The sequence below is a fragment of the Astatotilapia calliptera genome, chromosome 19, assembly GCF_964374335.1.
Source record: "Astatotilapia calliptera chromosome 19, fAstCal68.1, whole genome shotgun sequence".
NCBI classification, from domain to species: domain Eukaryota; kingdom Metazoa; phylum Chordata; class Actinopteri; order Cichliformes; family Cichlidae; genus Astatotilapia; species Astatotilapia calliptera.
This window is the reverse complement of record NC_137440.1, coordinates 23260777-23269761: the sequence shown is the minus strand read 5'-3', so window position 1 is coordinate 23269761 and position 8985 is coordinate 23260777.

Here is an 8985-nt window from a genome sequence, read left to right as displayed (position 1 = left end):
ATCTTAGACTTGTATTAGCATTCCAAGCTTTACATTGACTACATATTTTACATTTAATAACTATCTGAGAACTTGGAGTAGCCAACAGCAGATGATCCTTTAAGTAAATTGGCATCCCACCAAACTGAACTGCTGACATGATGATGGCACTAGTTAGAGGATCACCAAAGCATATGTCCAGCTTTGAGGTTTTTGGTAACTCATGTGATCTTCTGTGATTTCACATACATCAGTATGGATCATATAGCATATAATGACCGTTTTGGCCACCTGGTATTCTCTGGGAATCCAACCTTCTTGTCGTTGTGTGTATTATTTAAATATTTTTGTCATTTTTTTTTCCCAGCCACCATGAATCACGAAGGTCCAGGGAATTTCTTGACTCTTACAGCTGGGTATGTTTTAAGTCAAACTGCTGTGCTAATACTGTACTTTTCTCTGAGGAAATTCTTGATATTTTTATTATTAAGTTTGACTTTTCAACAGGTATGTTTTTTTGTGTCTTTGGGGGGAGCAGGTTTAAGTTATAATGGCAATAATTGTTACTGTCTGCAGCTTGGATGATGCCTACAGTTTAAAGGTCATGATCCGAATGTTGCCTGTTAAATGTAAAAGTTCGATTATATTATGATATTATAGATGTTTTTGTTTCACTTCCTCAGGTATACCTTCCTAGCATGAGATTGGACCCATTGCCTTCAGATTTACCTTAATTGTTTTGAGGCATTAATTACGGTTAAACTGGATCCATGTGGTTATTTGGTGTTGGGTTGAGAGGATTTGCAGTTTGTGAAGTGTGTTATCCTGTTGAAAGCAACCATCAGACGGTGATTTTGATCATAAAGGGATAGACATGGTGAGCAACAATGATCAGGGTGGTGTTTAAAACAGTTTGCAGTTTGTAGAAAGTGGTTCCAAGAGTGCCAAGAAAGTGTTACTCACACCATTACACCACCACTAGCAGCAGTGTTGGAGAGTAACTAAATGTACCAGCGTTATGTATTTAACCTCCTAGGACCCGGCGCCCACATATTTGGACATCACATTTTGGGTTGTCTAGACCAAAATACAAAATTTTTCTCTACAAGGGCCAGATAAACACTTACATGGATATTATGCTGCCACTGTTCTATCAAAATCAGTAAAAATAGCAAAAAATATTAAAAATGCATGCCATGAAAGAGCTCAAGTCTTAGGACGTTAAAATACAAAATATGAGTAACTGTATTCCGTTACAGTCACAGTTTAAATGGATGATATTCAGAATAAAGTTACTTTGTTTAAATAAGTGGAATATAGGGCAGTCATTTTGTGTTTCATAGGCTATCCCCTCTTTATCCCTTCGCCAGTTTTGGTGATTAATTGCAGTTGGTATTAAATCTAGTTCTTTATGATTCTTTTACTGAATACAGAGAACACGACTCAGTCTTCAAAGTGTTTATAATTATTTATTCAATCAAATTCCGGAAGAGAGAGAGACGTGCACAGCCCAAAGCCATTTTGCAGATCTCTAGCATTAGAAGCCAAAAAATGTGTATCATACAGGTGTTATTTTGGTCCTTTACACGTCACACATAGTTGCGATAAAAACAACTCCTTCCTTGTTATTTAGTTCCGCTTTTTCTGTCTGGTTTCCTGCATTTTATTAATATGCCTCTGTTGCTAAGTCGACCTGTCACCCTCTGACCTAGTTCTCTCTCACAGCTGGCCTTGCTTTATACAGGCCTTTATTATTAAAATACATAAAACAATACAACCAGAAAAAAATCACTAAGAATATATATTTGTTCCGTAACATTGGGCACAGGTTTAGCTCGAATGGATGAGCGTGCACTTATATGGCCCATGGCCGAGAGTGGCCGACCAGGGTTTTCAGTATAACCTGTGGGATCCTTTTTTTTTTTTTTTTTTTTTTTTTTTTTAACCCTGGGATGAATACATTTTCTCTGATTCTGAAACCCAAACAAAACGCGCAATGAGAGGCTCTAATGTTGATGCTGTCAGTTACACACTGGACCTGGCACCAGCAGAAGGGAACCAGCAGTGCATGAGCAGGAATGCGTTTTTTTACTTGGAAATTCCAACACCACTTCAGAAGAAGAATAAGATGGGCAAAACTTCAGTACCTTCGATGTGCTATTGCTGTAGTTTTTAAAATATTGATCTGTACCACACTGTTGAGATGTCCGTTTATGGTAAAATGTCATGCAAATACAAGTACATTAGATAATGCAGTTGAAGAAAATAAAATAAAGGGCCAAATTATAATTAAATTAATAACAAAAACTATCCCGGGCATTGGATACAGTTTATTTATAGTAGCATGCCAGTGAACATTCAGTTGATGGAATGAAAACAACAACAAAATACATAGTTTTTTCATCTGCAAATGTGACAAATGTGCTACAGCACAAAATACTCACATTCAGACCACTTTGTTCGAATGCTACTCTGCAAAATCAGTTTTGTTTTAAAAAAAAAAATAAAATAGAAAAAGTGCAAATCAAGCACATCTGCTTGTGGTTTTGGTCGTTGGGGTCTTAGAGTGTAACATTTATTCTGTGGTCTTGGAGAGCTGGATCATGGTTGTCCAACTCTAGATGCTGGTTTGTTAACTTGGTTCAGACACAGCCAGGTGGAAACCTTTTGAGAGCCATTGGTTTCTGGTCCAGTAAGGCACAGTCCATCTTGTAGACCAGGTATTCAAGTCAAGGATGTACCTGAAAAGTGGAATATGCCATCTCCTTAACTTGTAACTTATAACTTGTCTTATACGGGTGTAATAGCACATCAGAAAGTTTAATTCCTCCCATATGCTAATTATATACAGGGATGAGTGATGGGCATGGAAAGGTGATCTTTGCATTGGACTCTTTGCTCCACCGTTTGACCGATGAAAGAAGCATGAACAGACAGGCATTGTTTAGGAGATTGACACATTTCTTGTCTAACCATTTCATTGCAATCAGACCTTCATCAGACCTGTAATAACAGGCTCCATGGCCCTTCTTCATCAGGTCTTTGTCTGCCATCAGGGGAGCTCCACCGGTGCAGTTTGATCATACAGTACCAATGCACCTGACACCCAAGGAGGTGTGCAAGTTCTGGACCAAGCAGAAACCTGTGAAGAGCTGGGGTTCTTTTATGGGTTTGCATAGTGTTTTTGACAACTTTGCCCCCTTAGATGGAGCTTCTGTTCCTTTTCACTCAGGGGAGCATTGAAGAATGTGGACCCCCCTTGATACAGCAGCAAGTCGTGGATGATGCCAGATGAACTTGCTTGGTAGAACAATTTAAAGCCACACACATGCACTCCCATACTCTCACTGAGTATGCCAGTTGCTGTACCACTGGCCTGGTGTTCAATCAGTTAATGTTCATTAAAGTATATCTGGAAAGCGCTCTCTGTGCCCCACTCTCTGACTGGAGTCGTGGTCCTGAGGGAGCTATCACAACGGTATCCCAGAACTCTCTAACAGCAATAGAATATTCGCGTAGTTGTAAAACGCATGACAATATATTAAGTAATCCAAAGTATTTAGAATACGTTACCCTCATTGAGTAACTTGACAGAATACTTTACAAAATACATTTTGGGGTATGTATTTGGTAATACATGGGCCGTATGGGGGCGCGGTGGTTAGCACTGTTGCCTCATAGTAAGAAGGTCCTGAGTTCAATTACTTTTTTTTTTTTGCTTTTTTGCCTGTCCCGTTCGGTACTTTAGCAATCAGAATTGTTGTCTGAAGGCCAGGAAAGATGCAAAGGGAAAATATGGCAATGCCATATTGGTCCACTTTATTGGTAAATGGCCTGTATTTGTAAAGCGCTTTACTAGTCCCTAAGGACCCTAAAGCGCTTTACACAGCCAGTCATCCACCCATTCACACACACGTTCACACACTGGTGGTGGCAAGCTACATTGTAGCCACAGCCACCCTGGGGCGCACTGACAGAGGCGAGGCTGCCGGACACTGGCGCCACCAGGCCCTCTGACCACCACCAGTAGGCAACGGGTGAAGTGTCTTGCCCAAGGACACAACGACCAATATTGACCAATATTTCAGGCCAGGGTCTTACTGTGTGGAGTTTGCATCATGTTCTCCTCGTGTTTGCGTGCGTTCTCCCCGGGTACTCCGGCTTCCTCCTATAGGAAGTCCAAAGACATGTATACAGTCCAAAGACATGTACTTAGTGGGGTTAGAGTAACTGGAAACACTAAATTGCCCATAGGTATGAACGCATGAGTGAAATTGGTTCTCTGTCTCTGTGTTAGCCCTGTGACAGACTGGCAGCCTGTCTAGGGTGTACCCTGCCTCTTGTGCTAAAACAGCTGGGATAGGCTCCAGCGCCCACTGCGATCCTGAAGAGATAAGTGGAAGTGAATGGATGGATGGTATTCTGTAATCTGTAGTGGAGTACATTTAATTAACCTTCCCAACACTGAACAACAGCCTGAAGAGCTTTAATGCTCAATTCTAACCCTACTATCCAAATGTCACAGCAAAAATCGAGACTCTCCAAACCAGCAATGTTTTTTTTTTTTTTTCAAATTTTCTTGTCTAATTTTGATGAGTTTGTGCTAATCTTAGCCTCAGTTTCCTATTCTTAGCTGACAGGAGTGGCACCTATGATTTTCTCCTGCTGTAGTTCATGTGTTTCAAGGTTTGATGTGTCGTGAGTCCAGAGCTCCTTTTCTATGTGCTCAAATTGTTGTCATAAATATTTTGTACTTGCAAATCAGGATGTGTGTGTGTGTGTGTGTGTGTGTGAGTGAGAAAAAGATTTGTGTGTGGACTTACTGTAACTTGTAACTTGAGTGCAGAGTTTCACACGTATTTTTTTGGCTAAGTCCACACACAAATCTTTTTTTATGCACACACAAATTCTTTTTACACATACAAATCCTGATTTACAAGTACAAAATATTTATGACCACAATTTGAGCCCATACTTTTCTGCATCCTTTGGTTGTAACGCTGGTTGAGTTGCTGTTTCCTTCCTATCAGCTCAAAGCAGTCTGGCCATTCTCCTCTAATCCCTGCCATCATTTAGACTTTTTTGTGCAGCTCACTGGTATTATCTCTCTTCCAGACCTTTTTCTGTAAGCACTAGAGATGGTTGTGTGGGGAAAATCCAAGTATATAAGCATTTTCTGAAATACAGATTGGCACCAACAACCATGACAGGTTCATTAAAATCACCTTTGATCACCATTCAACCACTCAGTTTTGTCTTCAGGGAGTTGTCTTGACCATGTCAATGAGCTGCTGCCATGTAATTATACCCTATCAGCAAAGTTTTAGTTTATTATCCTTCTTTATCCTTTCTGTCAGTGCGCCCCAGGGTGGCTGTGGCTACAATGTAGCTTGCCATCACCAGTGTGTGAATGTGTGTGTGAATGGGTGGATGACTGGATATGTAAAGTGCTTTGGGGTCTTTAGGGACTAGTAAAGCGCTATATAAATACAGGCCATTTACCATTTTACCATTTAATTGCATATTTTGAAATAGATTTTTATGGTTTTTTTTTAATCTAACAAACTGTGATCATTACTTTTGCTGTAACCATAAATCTTTATTTTTATTTTTCCTCTTTGTTTTTGTGAGCAAATCAGGTGCATTGCAAAAGGTTAATTTTCTAGGACAAGGAAAGAATGGATGAAAATGTATTCCTCTGGTTGTCCAGTTCTACCCTATAACCTATAACTACAGCAAAAGATTATTTTAGGTTTAGAGCTATTTAAACCAAATGATTACTTTTACTTTTACTGTTTTCCACCAGTAACATTTAATGTTTAAGTGTGTATAACAAAGACAAAAGATAATTACGATTCATGTAGGAGCTGTGTATATTTCCAAACACTATAGGAAAATATTCTGGTAGCGCTTTCTATTACAGATCAGTAAAAAAGAAGTTATAGTAGGGAAACAAGGGGGAAATAAGAACGTAATAATGTGGTAATTTCTAAGTTATAACTATGCATTTACCCAAGGGCGTAGATTTGGCATGGACGGCAGGGACATGTCCCCACCAATATCCTGCGATTATTGAATTGTCCCCACCAATAATTTGATCTCTTCGAGTAAAGAACAACAATCCCGATAGTAAGAAAAAAAACAGATCTGTCAACATCATTCACCCAGCGGTGCAGAAAGAGTTAAATTACGCCCTCTACTGGAGTCCTACGTCATGTGACAAATATGGCCAGTGTGATTGGCTGTGCCTTTCAGGGAGCTCTGTTTAATTCTAGCAGCGGCGTTGACCTGCAGGGAGGAGAGGATGACGGCAGCAAAGAGGAAGAACCTGGATATAAGAAAGTATTTTTCAAAGAAACCTGTAAGTCACTTAAACTCAAGTTCACTCATAAAATGTGTCCGTCACAATAACGTTACAGGCTATGCTAGGCTTTGGCCCACATCAGTCTAAAACTGTATGTAACCATGAATGACGTGTTTTGGAAACTAACTGCACAAAAGGCAGCACTATTAGTTCTCTCAGTCTCAGAGCAGCATTTCTAATTTTGATTGGAACTGTCAGAGAAATCAGCAGCCTTGAGCAAGCCAGGATATTAGTTTACAGAGGCTGTTAAAATTATATGTCTAACGTTAAAATGTTGGTGACACAATAATTTCATCCTAATGGCACCGACGTATTCATAGGGTTAATTTTTGAGACAATATATTATGAGCTAGTCATGATTTTACAAATATTCCACCTTGTAGTGCAGTTTGCACAAATTGTTTTAAAAATGCACTCACCCTACAAACATTACTGATGAGTCAAGATCTGCACAAATTGACAGAATAGGCTGATGATTTGGTGCTATGATTAACTAGTATTTATTATCATGACAATTGTTAGGCTGCTGATGTAAACTGATTCAATATGGTATGTTTGACAAAGAATCTGAATTGACATGTCTCACTTTTTATATGGCACGAATCAATGTGTTATTTTATCAGGTGGCAATATGTCCTAGTGCAGTCAGAGGGGAAGAGCCAGGGCCAAAGGTGAGGCACATCAAGCACAGAATAATAATTGTAATCTGAGGATAAAACGCAGGTACTGAGGCCAAAAGAAGCTTCAGTGCTCTCAGAAGACTAACATGGCTAAGGGTTAACAGTGACTCAAATGAGATTAAACAATGCTGCTGTATGTCGACCAGGAGAGACTGGACAGTATAGATGTAAAACCAATATGCCAGCAGTTTCTCAGTTAACGAGAGGAGAAGGCATGTGTTTGGCTCCTTCACATAGAGGACGTTGAGTTGTTGTGTGGGACATGTAGTCCATGTCTGTTGCTGTAACAGTAGTTCATGTTTAGAATAAAACATCCCAGCTCACTGACTTGATCGGGGCAGTAGTGCCTAAAGTGTTGCATAATTTTGCCGAGAGATCTTTTACTTTGTGGTAATCTTAGATGAGTATTTTTATGGACAAAAAACAGCAGGTCACTGAGTGTTCCCTTAGTGCTAATGTATAAGAAATGTTGGTGTAGTATAACTGAAGTAATGTTGTTGAGTCCTTAAAGTCATATTCTTTAATTGTCATGACTGTATTTTAAGCTATTTTTATTTTAGCATGATACCTGATTTATACGGAATATGACTGAAGTAAACTAAAGTCTAAAATACTTAGTCATTTGTTTAATAGTAATTTAACATTATATAATTCACATATAAAACTATGAATTGTAATTTTAAATGGTTTAAAAACATGCAGAATAGCATATGTAGGCAAGTATATTTCTCCTTTTTTATCAAGAAGCAAAGACAAAAAGGACAAAAATAAGAAACAGGGCAGGGTTCAGTGGTTGAATCATCCGTCCCCACCAATGCCAAAACCAAATCTACGCCCTTGCATTTACCACAGTAACAACCACTTAATATCCATATCAACAGAAATCACCTCAAAGAAAAGGCTGCCAGTAGATGGCAGGCTGCTCCCTACCGAATGTGCACTTTCTGTTTTATCCCTGAATAAAATCAGAGGAAGTGGGGGACCAACTGCTAGCTTTGGCACGTACAAATTCCAAAACACTTAGAAAGTTTGCTTCCTTTTTGGCTTGCCTCATAGAGCCATGGTTGCATAAACCAATGAGTTATAACAATAGATTTGGAATCAACCCATATTCTAGCTACTGCTGTAGAACTGCAAGGGAAGTAAAACATTTTTTATTCCTTTAGTTATATTTAGGAGCATGTCTCTTGTAGTTAACTTATGCCACATACTGTCAACTTACACCACTAACAGAGTAGCTAACCGTAGGTTAGTTGGTAATACTTAGAGTAGTCATAAAAACCAAAGTTGGATAAAAGTAAGGTTGTCGTGAAATAAGCTGACCATTATTGTAAATATGAATAGATGTGGTCAGTTGTACTTCTAAAAAAAATACATACATTTGCCCAAAAATTGAGCACTCCAGTTTTAAACAGTTTAGGTGAGTGGGTTCGAGGTTTGGTATTCTCGTAATATAGCTATCCACCCCCAGTATATTATGTAGTGGTTTATTTTTTAATGATAGACTAAATATTCCAATATGTTATTTTGTGCATAAAAGGAAAAAGATTAATTTATTATGTAACTTTGTACACAAATTATAATGGTGCATTTTTTTTTCCAATAGAAAAGTCTGTATCTGGTAAATAGATGCTGAAAGAACAACAAATTTCATCATGCTTGCTTTAACATTGTTTTTCTTCCAAAACGTCAAATTTTTCGGTATGCAAGTGGTGCTACTCGCTGCAGGACAGGATATTTGGATGATTAGGGGTCAATGAATGATGAAGGCAGTGCAGGACACTGGTGACCAACCCTGAATTAACAAGCAGGGGAACATGAATGGCATCTTATTTTTGTGTAGTGGACATTTTAAAAATGTGCTCCAATTATTATGTATTGTCATCCATGTATAAAATATGCTGTGAAAAAGGGTCCTCTACACGCCTATGCAAATTTAATGTATTTCTGTGTATTGTTCTG